The sequence below is a fragment of the Panthera pardus genome, unplaced genomic scaffold (genome assembly GCF_024362965.1).
Source record: "Panthera pardus isolate Hobbes unplaced genomic scaffold, ASM2436296v1 HiC_scaffold_10, whole genome shotgun sequence".
Taxonomy (NCBI): domain Eukaryota; kingdom Metazoa; phylum Chordata; class Mammalia; order Carnivora; family Felidae; genus Panthera; species Panthera pardus.
The window spans coordinates 55614332-55629457 of NW_026526655.1; the positions used below are offsets into that span (position 1 = coordinate 55614332).

The window sequence follows — 15126 nt, forward strand, 5'->3', positions numbered from 1 at the left end:
GGACCAGGCACAACACAAAGCATTTTACCTGCATTAATTCATTTGAATCTCATAATCCTGTGAAGTATACTGTTTTACAGATGAATAAGTTGAGGCATGGAGATGTTAAGTATATAGGCCAAGATCAAATGATTGTAAGGGTTATAGCCAGGCAATGCAGCCCCGGAACTGGAGTTCTTAACCACCATGTTCACTGCTGTTCAGTGGGACCTTCTTCCAGCTCCAACATTGGATAAGTCTGCGAATGAGTCTTAGATATTCTTTTTCTTTCTTTTTTTTTTTTAAGATTTTATTTTTAAGTAATCTCCACACCCAGCGTGGGGCTCAGACTCACAACCCTGAGATCAAGAGTCACATGCTACACCAACTGAGCCAGCCAGGTGCCCCTAGATATTCTTTTTCACCTCACTCACCACCGTTCCCTTAAAGGCAGCCCAGAATTCTTGTTCCTTTCCCCACACTTCTAACCAGCCATGGTCAATATATGAGAGTGTGGGAAACCTGATTTTGCACCCTTATGAAGTCTATGATGTCTGCCTTTTTGTTTTTGTGGAGGTTCAGAGAATTATTGGGTTAACCACAACAACCATAAGAAAGATAGTGTTTTGTGCTGTACCAATACACATTAGTATGTAATAACACTGATGATGGCTAGTCTTCTAATTAGGAGTTTCATTTACACATACATGCATTCATGGAAGAATGGCACAGAGACCTTTGTACCTGATCGTTGAATCAGATCATTAGAGTTGAGTCACACTGATAAAGAAAGGAAACAAGGGAAGACTCCAAACTCAGAGTAGGGATGAGGGAACTGCTCAGAAGGACAGGGAGCAGCCCATCTAGCATGGGCATAAAGTAAGCTGCGTGGGCTCCATCCAGGGATATGGTCCTATTGGCTTGATGAGAGGCTTAGGAAAAGACATGCAGTGGTAACCCAGATCAGGAAGAGATATGTTGCCAGCAGGAGGTGACAGCTGACAGCAGAGGAAGGAGACAAAACAACCCAAACCATGGCAGTCAGGGCCTTCTTGTTATAGAGAGAAGCATCCTACATACCAGCTAGAATGTGAGTGCCATTAGGGCAACACTTTTTTTTTTAAGTTTATTTATTTATTTTGAGAGAGAGAAAGGGAGAGAGCACAAGCAGGGGAGAGGCAGAGAGGGAGGAAAAAGAAAGAATCCCAAGCAAGCTCTGCACTGTCAGCACAGAGCCCAATGCAGAGCTCCATCCCATGAACCCATGAGATCATGACAAAGCAAGCCAAAATCAAAAGTTGAATGCTTAACCAACTGAGCCACCCAGGGGCCGCAGGGCAGCACGTTTTGTATGTTGTGTTCAGTGCTCTATCTCTACAGCTCTGGGGACACAGTAGTATTCAGTAATTATTTGTTGAATGGATGGATGAATGAATGAATCCAAAAAGCATCAGTGTTCTGTAACTCAAAACAGTTATTCACTAAGAAAATGTTAAAACCATGGTTACATATAATTATTTTTTATGTTTTATATTTTATAAATATGTCCATCAAAAATATTTAAAGCGTTTGTACTTTAATGAAATTTAGTTACCTAGAAATCCTATTTATGGAAATAACTTGCCACAAATATTTTACTGTTCTTACTGTTTTATACTTTATATTTTTACTGCTCTTATAATTATCATCATTTCTAAAAGAAGGAAGGGACAGGCAGGAAGAAAGACAGCAAAGCTCACAGTGGGACTAAATATGACTGCAGGAGCTATTTGATGGGACATGTCCAGAATCACAGCAGGCCAAAATCAATAGCTCTGTACTCTCTGAAGGTATTGCCCTTTGTTCGGCCTTAATTCTTAATTCCTTAGAGTAAGGAAAACACTATTGTCTGGAATTTGCTTTTCTATTGTTAGCTCACAAACATACTAAAAATATGAAGTATTTAAATTTGAGAACAAAGGGTTATTTCATCTTAAAATTATCAAGAGTATTAACTTAGCTAATTTATTCCAGATTTTATCCTGAAAGATATTGGTAAGTATCTTATTACAATGTAATTGAGATATAGTAGATAATTTTAACCTAATGGCTTTTTTTCTTGATATATAAAGTAAACAAAACATTATCATAATTGGTAGCTGATGTCTTGTAACTGCAGCAATAAGATTAAAATGTAGTGAGCTTAAAATAATCCTGCACATAGACACTGAAAAGTATTTACTAAAATTTCACACTGGAATATGTGCAATGGCAGTTTCCTAACATTGTAACTAAATAGCAATAAATAAATGCTTTGTTTTGACCACTATGTACAACTAAACCATGCATACATTCAAATATACTGTAGGGGCACCTGAGTGGCTTAGTGGGTTAAGCGTCCCGACTCTTGATTTTGGCTCAGGTCATGACCTCAATGGGTCGTGAGATCAAGCCCTGTGTTGGGCTCCTTGCTGTCAGCACTGAGCCGGGTTGGGATTCTCTCTCTCCTTCTCTCTCTGCCCTTCCCCCACTTGGGGTGCTCTTGCTCTCTCTCTCACTCTTTCTCAAAATAAATATGTAAAAACGTATATATGTAGTAAACTTTGCTACCTACCGTAATTTTTAGCAGAGATATTAAAGAAAAAAGAGAGAGAGAGATTTGAAATCTGCATTCAGAGTTATCTATGAGATTTCATCAGTGCAAGGATTGCTGAGTTGATGGATTATGTGCAGCTGGGACCAAGCTAGTGATCAGTGATTCAGAGATTAAGTCAGGGTTTGGAAGAAATGTCATCAGCTAGTACTGAGAAGGATCTGGAGGTCAAATACAGGTCAGACTCCAGTTACAGCCGAAACTACATTGCATTTGGGATTCAGATATGCTGAGAATGCCAGTGGGATGTGGTTGTTTACGCAAGAGACTAGGAGGCCTCCTAGTCAAGAACTTTTCTTGGTGGAAATTGAGGCCTCTGGATGGTTCCAAGTTCAGCATGGGGTTTGTCTCTTGAATCTGTCCCTTACCACAGCCTCCTATGGATTCATCTTCTCAGCTAAAAACATGAGTAGACACAAAAGTTATGGCCCTTAGTACAGTTTCAGTACAATAAATGACTCTAAGAGCATGAGGGTTCCAGAGTGCCAGTAGAATACAACAGAAAGCAGCAGCCCAATGGAAGGAAGCCTCAGACCAGAAGCAAGGCACCTTCTACCAAAATGGCCAGCAAAGGCTAAAGGGATGAATTCAGGCTGAGTGGTCACATTTTAAGGACAAATAAGATATACCCAGGGATGTCTCAGAAATAAGTAGAAGAGAGGGAGATCCTATTGGAGAGGATAATACATACCATTAATTGTTTTCAATTCACTACCATTTGTACTCCTAGGCGGGATGGTTTAAAGGAACACAGATTTCATATATGATAAACCTGTAGTCAATCTTTAATCATCATTAATGCTGGGCTGGTAGCTCCTTACCTTTTTTCATATCTTATCTTCCTATTTCACACCTGTCCATGCTTGGGGATTTCTTTTCCTATTGTGAAATACCATAGGAGAGGGAGAAGATGCTTTTACTTTTGTTTTGCTTTGTTCTATTAACTCTATTTCTCCAATTGGGAAAATTTCCTCCGTGGGTGTGTGGTGGTAGGTAGGTAAATGGTGCTCAGAAGGTGAAAACCATTCTAGAAGAATTCCTGGATTATCTAGCCAGAATAAGTAGATGAAACAACATATAATTGCTCAGCAAAGAATGTCAGAACCTAAGCTTATTTTTATGGTTCTGACATATTATTTATACCTTGGGATTTTGGAGAACCACCTATACACAAAATGATCACAGAACTTCCTGGAACTAATGAATTAACTTTTTAAAAGTCTGGTTGAGGCTATAATATTAATAATTTATCCTTTACGGGCTGATTGCCTTGTGCATTGAATGAAGAAAGAAGGATTTAAAGAATGGTTTTTGTCCTCATTAACATTTACTGATCTTCCTTGAACTTGAAATAAGAAAGGCGTGCACAGAAAATTTGTGCAGATTTTAGTGCCTGTTTATATTTCTTCTGCTCGGTGCTAACAGGAATAATGGATAAAGACCATATTGACAATTAGATCTCTTTGAAGATGACTGGTTTAAAGGCTTTTAATAACCTGAAGATGCCAGCTGTGATAACATAAGAAAATGAGTTTAGTGCACCAATTATATGCTCCTGTAATTTTATGCACTTCCCTAAGATTCCAATGCGGTGGACAGACCAAACAGTTATCACTATATATGCCAGTTTACCAATTAAAATCAACTCATGGACGTTCTCATGTTATATTGCCACCTTTTATCATCTCTTCTTTCAATTCCAAACTGCATGGGTTATGGCTGCAATCAGAGATGAACTCGTTTACAGCACTATTTAACTGCCTCAGTAATTAAACACCAATAACTCATGTTGGGTGTTTGGGTTTGGACTACCTCTTGCATATTTCAAGTTATCAATGTTAATGCCTGGGCCACAAATTAACATCCTGGTAAAGTAAATAAAATAAAATAAAGTGCCAAGGAATAGGTACTCCTTGTGGCCTTTACATAGCTACATCAAAAATAGGACCTTATGGTCTCCTCTGTGAGATGGAGGGCAGCGGACGGGCAGGGCAATAGGATGGGATATACTAGGCTTTTTTTTTAAGTAATTAAGTTTGAGTAGACATCTTTGATCCATGAAATATTCAAATGTTATCATAAGAAGCTTCCTCACTCAGAACCACCGTGGCAGTCGTGCCGGTAGATGTGTTTGTCACAGGTCCTGCACAAGAGTCCCTGCACGAGGGGTGTCCCTGAGGAGGCAGGAGGTGGGGCTCACCCCTACTTGGCTGGTCAAGTGATGGCATACCTTTTAGTAACTGACCTCCCAAAGGATGCACCTTTTTCTAATTGCACAAAGACAGGACATCTGCTGGCCACTGCCCTGCCAACTCTATTTCCAAAGCCGTGGAAAAGTCCAGTCCTTGCAGCAGCTTCTTGCAGAGGAAAAGTGTCCTGGGTAGACAGAGGACAACACTATGGCACTTACCCAAACCCAAGTAATGAGGCAACTGCCAAGGCAGGGAGGAGCAAGGTAGGGCAGAGGTTTGGGGAGCCCATGTTCCCTACCGCGGTCAGTAGGAAGCACCTTCTAGCTCCTCTCCTGCGGGCCGGGTGCTCCCACAGTGACACCTCCAGAGTCCAGGGGGTGATCCAGGACCTCAGGGGGCCCAGGAGGAAGGAGAGCTTTCTCTTGTTTCTCTAGCCTCAGCCCTCACAGTCTTCTGAAATGCTACCTTTAGAAATCTAAACAACCAACAACTTTCCAGTTCACCTTGGCATACTTCTAAGGTTGTTTAAAAAGATGACCTCGCAGCAGTATAAATGGAATTTGGGACTCATCTTACACCTAACCTACTCTCTTGTCCCCACCTCTTAACTTTAGGGGGTTGTTTTTACTTTAAATAGTAGCTATGCTGAGTTTAATTTCCAAGATTTTTTTTTTTTTAATCAGGGAAAGTTATTGAACCTTCAGTGGGAAATTGGCTGCAGGGGAAACAGCTGGATCAGCATCCTAAAGGGCATCTCCTGCTCCTAAGGCAGCAGACTGAGCCATGCAGCCAGCACCACTGGGACATGCCCATAAATATGTGGAGTGCTCTGTGTCCAAATGTCCATGTGATCATATGGGGTTCTCTTTATGAGTAGTGTCTTAATGAAATGTTAGCTCAGAAAAAAAAGATGGTTACACTTTCTCACTCTTGAGTATGGAAAGTAGTGGGGAGGGGAGTGGTGTGAGGAGAACTGGGGCTGCAAGTCCAGGCTGGCCTTTTCTACTGCTGAACTACGTGGCTATGAGTTGAGGGCTCTTCAAGAACCCACCAGGCCCTCCTGTGGTGACCCTGACCTCCTTTCAGGTCAGCGTAAACAACCATTATTGATCACTTCTTTCCATTTGGAAACAAAATAGGGACACTGTCTCCAGAAGGTCACAGTGGATGTTTACTTTCCCTGGGAGGAAGGATGTGCCTGGAAGGCTTTCTCCCACCTTCTTGCTTCCACACATTAACACAGCTGGTCCCCTGCACTCCTTGAGTGGAACACATGAAGGCCCAGGGAGTCTGACCCTGAGGGAATGAAATAAAAGGCAGTTCATTTTTGGATTTGGAGCAGTGATGAGTCATGAAGGCCCAGGGAAGACAGGAGTGGAGGGCAATAGTGTGGCCCTGTTGGAGCACTGATGCCTGAACAATGAAGGCAACTATAGAGGCCAGAGGGATCAGACCCTCTGGGTTTCCAGAACCCTGGGGCAGCTCGGACTATCTCACTCTCCCCTCTCTCTGGTTTTCCTCTAGTTAAAGCCATCTATGACTGTAGGTACAGAACTGGGAAATTGATGCCCCCTCACCTCAATGATGTGGGTTTGGTTTGGCAGTCATAATGGTTGGTTTTCTTCTGCGTTTCCTTCGGTATACATAGGAGCTTCCCTCCCCCTCCTCTCCAGGGGCACACTTGACATAATTACCCAGTGACCTTTGTGTCCTCATATGTCCTCAATCCCGTGTGCTGTTCCCTCATGGAACAGAGGACTTGAGAATGTCTCCCATGCCACCACCATCCTCACAGTTACCACCAGCTCAGACTCTCATTCTTTCTCATTCAGACCATTGTTTGCATGCCCCCCTACCTGGTCTCCCTGCCACCTTTTCTCTCTCATTGGCACAGAGCCCGATGCAGGGTTCAAATTCAAGAACCGTTGAGATCATGACCTGAGCCAAAGTCGGACATTTAACTGACTGAGCCACCCATGTGCCCCATCCCTCCCTTTTTAAAATAAGTTCTTAAGACCTATTCCCAAATTCATCCTGTGCATAGTGGACAGATTAACAGTACTCTTCTGTTGGTGCCAGTCTTCCTTCTCAAAGAGTTCAACATCTATGATTCCATCATTTCAAATTCTTCAGTTGGACATTAAAATGAGTGAAGGGGAGTGGAAAACACAGGCTTCAGTTATGGAATGAATGAGTCATGGGAATAAAAGGTACAGCACAGGGAATATAGTCAATGACACAGTTCTAGCGTAGGGTGACAGATGGTAGCTACACTCATGGTGAGCACAGCGTAACGTATAGAGAAGTTGAGTCACTGTGTTGTACACCTGAAACTGATCATTCATTATAATGATACTTTTAAAAACTGCTCTGAACTCTCACCTCCAGTTCACTACTCCATCTGGCTTCCCATACTCCCCCTGACCGACCCTTCCCACGAGCTATGTTAGATATTTTCTGTCCATTCTCTGCCCTTCTCTATCTCTGCTCCCATTCCTGCCTCTATCTTTGCATAGAGGCCTGACAATCTGCTTCTGCTCAGTTGCGCCCCCTCCATGAAGTCGTTCTCACTGTAATTCAGGCAGAAGTGATCTGCTCGTTTGCCATTTTTTCATTATACATATCAGTCTCTACCTTGCGATGTAAATCTTTATGCACCTGCCCAATCACCTGGTTAAACCAGGAGCATTTTTAGGAGTGAATCCTTGTCTTAGTCATTTTTGTAACCCTTATATTTCCTAAAGTGCCGCTTGCACCTGGGTGCTGGAGAAATGTCTACCAAATTCATTGAACTGTTTGCAGTTTTGATGGCAGAGGTGTTTACAACATGTGAGTCAATTTTGGAGTAAGGATTTATGACATTAAGAGTGTCGCAAATTCTTTCTCAACACCTGTTTTAGGTTCTTGTTTACTAGTTTCCTAAGAAGCCTGAACTATATGAAAAGAAAGGGATGCATTTTCTTTGTTTAGCATATTCTCTTTGGAGTGTTCAGTAATGACAATTAGTTTGGGCAAAGGTCCCTTGTCATTCTTAGTTGATTCAGCAATTTCTTTAATACAGGCATACCTCAGAAACACTGAGGGTTTGGTTCCAGCAATAAAGCAAATATCACAATAAAGCAAGTCAAATGAATTTTTTGGTTTCCCAGTGTATGTAATAGTTTTGTTGACACTCTACTATATCTATTCACTGTGCAATAGCATGATGTCTAACAATGTGCCTATCTTAATTAACAAATATTTTATTGCTAAAAGTGGCTAACCATCTTCCGAGCTTTGAGCAAGTCATAATCACTGATCACTGATCACCATAACAAATTTAATAATGTAAAAGTTTGTAGTGGATTGAGAATTAGGAAAATGTGACACAGACACATTACGTGAGCAAACGCTTTTGGAAGAATGGCACTGATAGACTCCCTCAACACAGGGCTGCCGCAAACTTTCATTTTGCAAAAACCGAAGTACCTGCGAAGTGCAATAAACCAAAGTGCGATAAAATGAGGCATGCCTCTATTAGATATGATTCTTCACTCCTGCTACCACCATCCTGATGACTACGTTTGTCGAAACCATTATTTTCTTGAATCTCAGGATGTCTTTCTAATTTTTTTCATTTGTATGGTCCCATTTTCTGTCCTTTCTACCTATTTTTGAAATTGTGTGCTGCTTTGGTAGTTTTGCATGTTTTCTCTCAGTTGACAGTGGATCCATCCAAAATCTTAAAAATGTGCATAAATCATGATTCTACTGATCTCAGGGCACAATATGAAATGCCAAGTTAGGAGACAACGTCTTTGTTGCCAGAGCTGTCTGTTTTTAAGCAGCCTTTGGAAGGCCACAGACATAGTAAGACAAAAGAGAGCAAACATGGAAGTAGACAAAACAGCCACCAGACTTCTCAGTTCATTTAAAATTTCTAAAAAAAAGGAAAAAAAGAAAAAAGTAATAAAATTCCTAGACCTCCGGTTTCCTCATCTTCACAACAAAGCCATTTTCAGCTATAACATGCTATAATTTTATGAGCCTATAAAATTTATCTCCAGGAGGGAAGGGGAAAATAAGACATAAAGCAACATAAAGTTGACAAAATATCTTGGGGCTCTTATAATTTCTGAATACCCAAAGCTTTTAAATTTAAGCTCTATTTAAAAAATTGGAGTATTTGGTGGAAGACTTGGCTCAGTTTGATGTAATTACATATAATAAGTGATTTCCGAAACCCACCATGGCTACATTATATTTGAAGGTAACATTTTACAGTAATACTCATGAGAAAGATAAGTGATTATTTTAGGTAGAACAAGGATCTGAATCTCATCAGTATAGAAACTATACACTAAGGCTACCTATAAATGTTTAAATAATTATAATGCCTTAAATGATACTACTTAGCAGGGCATAAAAAACGTTTTCCTACCTGTTATCTCACTGGAGCCTCACAACCTCTTGTTGAGGGCAGGGTCATTATAGCTCCAATTTACATACAAGGTGACCAAGAACCAAAGAACCAGCAAGAAAAATGCGTGTATTTGGCTTTGATTTTTTTCTCTCTAGTGTTTTGTTTTGACCTTGAAGACAATGCTTCATTTCAAGTACTGAAGAGGAAAATGTAAGCAATAGCATGGAATTTTATCCTGAAGTCATTTCTTTTGACGTAACTGTTATTCTTGGAAACTGTGGCATTTTGACAGTTTGTGGGGCCAAATAAGCCTGAATGGTGTTGATGTCTGAGAAAAACAGAATTTGAGGCTGAACTTTAACATAGACATTTAAAAAGAGGCTTTTTGTGGTACTCTTTGGGCAATTGATACATAATGCTATTTTATTAGAAACTTATTTTTGTATTATGGTTGTGCTATCCATGTGACTTCTCGCCCTGGGGTTTCAGACTGCTTAGAAACCTAAGGAAATTGGAAACAGCAAACATTATGGAGATATTGCATCATTCTTAGCAAGTAGGTATATGATCCATTATTCTGACATCTTGCTTGTCTTCCTTATAGCCTGATTGGCTATCTAGCTATATAGAAATCTCTCGACATCTGGAAAGCTCAAAGGAAAGAGAGCAGTCCCACTTTATTATCCTGTATTCTCCAGGCCTGCCAAGTACCTTGTAATACAGATAACAAGGATGTGAGATTGTGAACATCCGTTTAAGGATAAAGCACTTGTCAGGAGATAAAGTCTTATGTTTAAGGCATGAGAACTCATGAACTAGAGACTATTTTGGGAAAGATATGAAGTGAAGAATGTGAGATTGGGTTTATATTTGTATAATATTTCCTATAGCGATACATGCTATTAGGGACATCATGGGCAGTAATCTGCATATCTGAAATATGACGACTTTAACATAAGACTCTAAGGTCTTTTTAAGGATTTTTGAAAGTTATGATTCTGAATTAACCTCTGTATATTGCCTCAGTTTGTATATGTGAATATGTATGGTGTGTGTGTGTGTGTGTGTGTGTGTGTGTGTGTGTGTGCTTGCATGTGCTTTAGCTTAAAGGGATAGTCAAGTGATGTAGAGTTTCAACTGTGGCTTTGGAAAAAAGATCTTATGGCAGTTCGTTATATCCAAAGAGACAAGCTATGGAAAATCTGTGAGAAAACAAGATCTGAGATGAAACGTTTTGGCCACTGGGTGCCATCCTTGCTCCACGTAAGGATTTACTGAGCCACAGTTCTAGGAAAAATGGTAAGAACCCAAAAGACAGTAATTTAAAAGTAATTTCAAGATATAATAATGTTTGTGTGCGCACATGACCTAGAATATGTTAATGACACAGGCAGCTTATTCATTTGCCGAGGCACGAGGTGCAAGGACTGGGGAAATCTCCCCTCTGGTTCAGCCTTATCAACAAAGCCTGAGCAAAGCCCTCTTGCTGGCTGGATCCCAAGGAACCAGCCAGCGGGTACAGGGGAGCTGCTGTGGAGGCGCTGGGAGCTGATGACAACGTGGTGTGGTGGGTATCCAGAGGTCGGATGCGCCATTAATTATTTTTATTGCTGCGTGTACTGCGGTATGTGTATAAACAGGACTTGAACGCAGCCATCTGTGTGGCTGTGCCCTGTGCCTTTGAATGCATTCCTGTCATTGCTAGAGCTGGTGGAGCCATTCAGCACTCTCCCCTTCAGCAGGAATGCTGGTGATGGGTGCCGGAGGAATAGTAACTCTGTTTGGGGTTCCTTTTGTTACCCTAGAAGCAATTCACGGAGTTTGCAAAAACAACACCTTACCCAGGCACTAGAACGTCCATAGTCAATGACACAGTATCTGTGCAGGATTTTGCTATCTTTGGATTTGATGCCAATATACATAAACCTGAGAAATTAAACTCAGCATTATGAACAAGAATAGCCACAGAGACTATTCTAAGGCTGTCAGCCAATACAGGCTGATGTTTCTATCCAGGGCCTCAAATATATGATTGGGACTGAAAGAAATTAGGACGTAAAGAAGTAAGAATTTTAATAAAAATTGAAAATCTGTTATAGTCACACCATAAAAGAAAATTCTACAGTCCTTTCTACAAGACCACATTGTAGAAGGGTTCCAAGCTCAAAATAGATTTTATCTCCTACCCCCAGGTTGGGGGCTGTGTAGAATGGCCTCATAGTTGGCCCTAGAAGCTGGCCCAGAGCAGGGCCTACAGGTACTTCCTTTAGTCTCATTGTAATCAAATCCACACACCCATGAAAGAGGAGATTGTAAGAAGGGCTGGTGAGACTTTAAAAAGGGTAGGCTTTTTTCAACCTATCCAGGGATAAAAGGCTTAAAGGCTATTCCACTGTTAACCATCTACAGGTGGATGGACTTTCAAATACATTTTCTGGGCTTACTGTAGGATAACATGATACCAATCATTATATACTTTTAAATATTGCTACTCGCTAAGAGTAGTGTTTTATAGCCACAGCGTTCCTTCTGATTCAGTGTGCTTTCACAGCTCTTATTTCATTGGATGTTAACAGAAGCCTTTAAAGGAGGCATCAGTGACTTTATCCCGTTTATGAACCAGGCAGCTGAGGGACATTGCATACTGCCAGTTTGGAGACCTCACTTCCTGCTGCTGAGGTCCTTTTTTGGGACTCTCCCACCCAGTATGTGCTCAGTTCACTCAGTGTGATGGTCACCTGGAAAATAACAAACATTTAATGAACATTTTACCAGGTGCCAGGTGTGTTTTCAGTGCCTTCCCTGTATTACAAATTAAGAAATCGAGATAGGGATAAGCATGCTGAATTTGTGATATCCCCTTTCTGTGATAACAGACATGGAATCCTTCCTGCTTTACATTCTTCTGGTCCTGGTTTGGTCCTGGTTTGGTCTGATTATGAGCCCTTCTGAATTCCAAGGCTTAGGTTCTTAATAGACGAGTTCAGATTTCAACAGACTTTACTAAGGGTGTGTGTGTGTGTGTGTGTGTGTGTGTGTGTGTGTGTGTGTGTGTGTGTGTTCAAGGTTACATAGTGGTGAGACAATCCAGGACTACTGCTTAAGCAGATGTGTATTCTCAGACTTCAGCATTCTGGAATATCAACATCAAGGGACAGGTTGTAGGATCTAAAAGTGATCTTTCCCCTCAAAGGGTAAATCCCAAACAGTTCTCGTGCTGAATGATCCCATTCTTCTGTATACTAGGTTCACTTTCCTAACATACATTATAATTAATCTTGGGCCTTTCCAGAGACAGAAGGGAGTTCTGTGAAAATCAAGTTTTGTGGTTTCTGCAGGAACAGGTGGCCATCCTCACCACTGGCTTAAATTTGTCAAACATGAAATGTTAAGCTGGATTTTAAAGAAGGACACTTTGCACTCTCCCCCTCACCACCAGCAGGAAAGCCCTAGAATTTAGACAAGAAAGACAAGAGGGAGAGAGGCTCCCTATGACTACTTTGCTCTAATACGAAAAATCATAGAACTCACCCTCCCTTTAAAACCACAGAGAAACTTATTTTTCTGCTTAGAATATCTTTCAAACCATCAGTGATCCCTTTGAAAACAGCGTTCCTCTGGTTCTCTGAAGAGTTATGTGTGAGAGCAAAGGCTGATTATTTTGATAACCTCCTTAAAAAACCAAAGGTCCAAGTATGCTGTTGTTAGGAATGTCCCTGTCTGCACTAGGCTGTGATCAGGCGTCTCTCTCCATGTGAGCTCTTGCTCCCACTGCATCGTGATTCACTCATGAGAAGTCAGGGCTGAGTGGTTGCCAGGTCCCAGAATGAAGGACAACCTGCCCCACCGATTGCACTCCTGCAAAGCCAACCACTGCAGGCAGATTCCCCTGGCCACTCCTGGAGCTGGCAGCAACAAGCACCCGGGGGCCCCTTGAGCCAAATGTGCAGAGCCGTATACATGCCTGCAGCATGGAGCCCCTGGGTATGCTCAGTGCAGTCTGGCTTTCCTTACAAAGGGCATAAATGTGGCCTGTGTCAAGGCCTAAGTTTCTCATCTTTTGGCAATCCCTTCCAGAAAGAACTATTTCCAAGTTGCAGTTTGGAGAATCTCAGAGAAGTTTGCCAGTGGGTCCAATTTGGGTCAAGTGCTGATCCCTGGACCAACCAACTGTGACAACCAACTGTGACAGGGGCATAGTCCTAGAACAATATGTCGGGTCCAGAGTGGAAACAGCCTGGCTGGAGTAGGATGCATGGTCTCCTTGAAAGGAGAGGGATATAGGTAGATAGTCTTATAGCTGTCCTTCACAGATGAGGTATACATGCACAGAACTTTAAGATGTGACTTTTGGTCCCTATCCAACCTATTGTGGCCTCTCTTGTGGAAAGCACACAATTCCTGGAGCACAGGTGAGATGCTCACAACTCCCCCTTCATAATTTGTTAATGTAGACACTAAGTGACACCAGTGTCTATCTGACCTATCTGCCATAGTGGTTTCCTAAGTGACTTTGTCTGGATTGCATTATTGAAAAGAATGTATTATTATATCCTTAAGGCATTTCTATTTCCACAGCTAATCCCCTCTGATGGTCACCCTGATTTGGCTCTCAAACTCACCCAAATTTTGTAAGGCAAATAAATATAAATTGGCCCAGGAACTCCTCATTAACAATTATCTCACCTGATCACATGACAGTCACATCTTTCTATCGCTTTTCTGCCCTGGAGGTGCTAATGTAGAACCAGGAAAGCCCCTTTCAACTAGATCAACCAATAACCCACAGATTCCTTCTCAAGTGGCCATTTCTTCATGAACTAGATAGGATTTACTGGAGAATCGAGCAGATCGAGAGGCCAAACATCCCTAGCTCTGATGTTTGAAACTCACAGTAAAAGCTCAAGTCCTAATCTACTTCCTGGCCTCATTAGAATTCAGTTAGGAGAAGGGCATTCTTTCCTAGAGGCTCTCTGGCAGATTTGTGTATGAACAGTTAACCCTGGTGTTAGCAAAAGCAGTTACTTGTATCCAAACAGCTTTCTCTGGCTGCCAAGAGAATCCCAAAGCTGTTTAGACAAGACTTTTCTTATCCTCCCACCAGGATGCAAATATTTTAAGTGGACAGAGTGAGATAAAATGCAGTCAGTACTGCGCTGACACTGACCACATCCTGTGGCTGCTGGATGTTGGGACTTGGAGGTCAGGGGAGGAAGGTGAAGGAGAGGACACTAGAGACAAGGAGACAAAGAAAAATTTTAAAGGCTTCCTTGACATTGTTTAAAATTATTTCCCTGGATAAACAAGTTTGGACTCTAAAATGCGTCAATACATAACTGCAAAAGGTATGTAGAAATACACATATATTTCTAGGACAGGTAGAACTGCTAATCAGACCATGAAACAGATATGTGAGGGTAAGACAACCTTGAGTTTTTTTTCTTTTTTTCTGCCATATTCCCATAACTGTTCTTCAGATGCCTAAATGTAGACGCAGGGAGATTTATTTTTCTTCTAACAGGGTATGTTATAGTTGTCACTCAGCCTTGAAATAGTTTTCCTCTCCAGTGGAACATCAGGCTGGTAATATATTTGCATAGCCCTTCCCACCTGTCATTCTTTTGCCCGCCTCATGCGTCAGCATTGCACAGGGTCCCCAGCCAGCCAATGGCAAGCTTGTAAGTTGCTGCATTTATGGGACATATTTTCAAAATGTTCATAGTCACCCAGCAACAGGAAAAGGTATTTTTCATTGGCTCTCTTGCTGTCAGCTAGAAAGGAGGACAATCCGGATAGACTTCGGCTGTGAAGATCAAGATGGGACACTGGAAGAGGGGCAGGAACCAGCGGGGAGGGGAGGCTAGATGTTTGAACACAGGAGCCTCTCAGTGGCCAATGTGATATTTTATAAGTATTGTGTA

At 41.5% G+C, this 15126-nt stretch overlaps 1 protein-coding gene across 2 annotated transcripts in view; it reads left to right on the plus strand.

Annotated features, from left to right (window-relative positions):
• PDE11A (phosphodiesterase 11A) overlaps window positions 1-15126 on the plus strand; it is a 378389-nt gene that overhangs the window by 244458 nt on the left and 118805 nt on the right. The gene's annotated exons all lie outside the window — the stretch shown is intronic.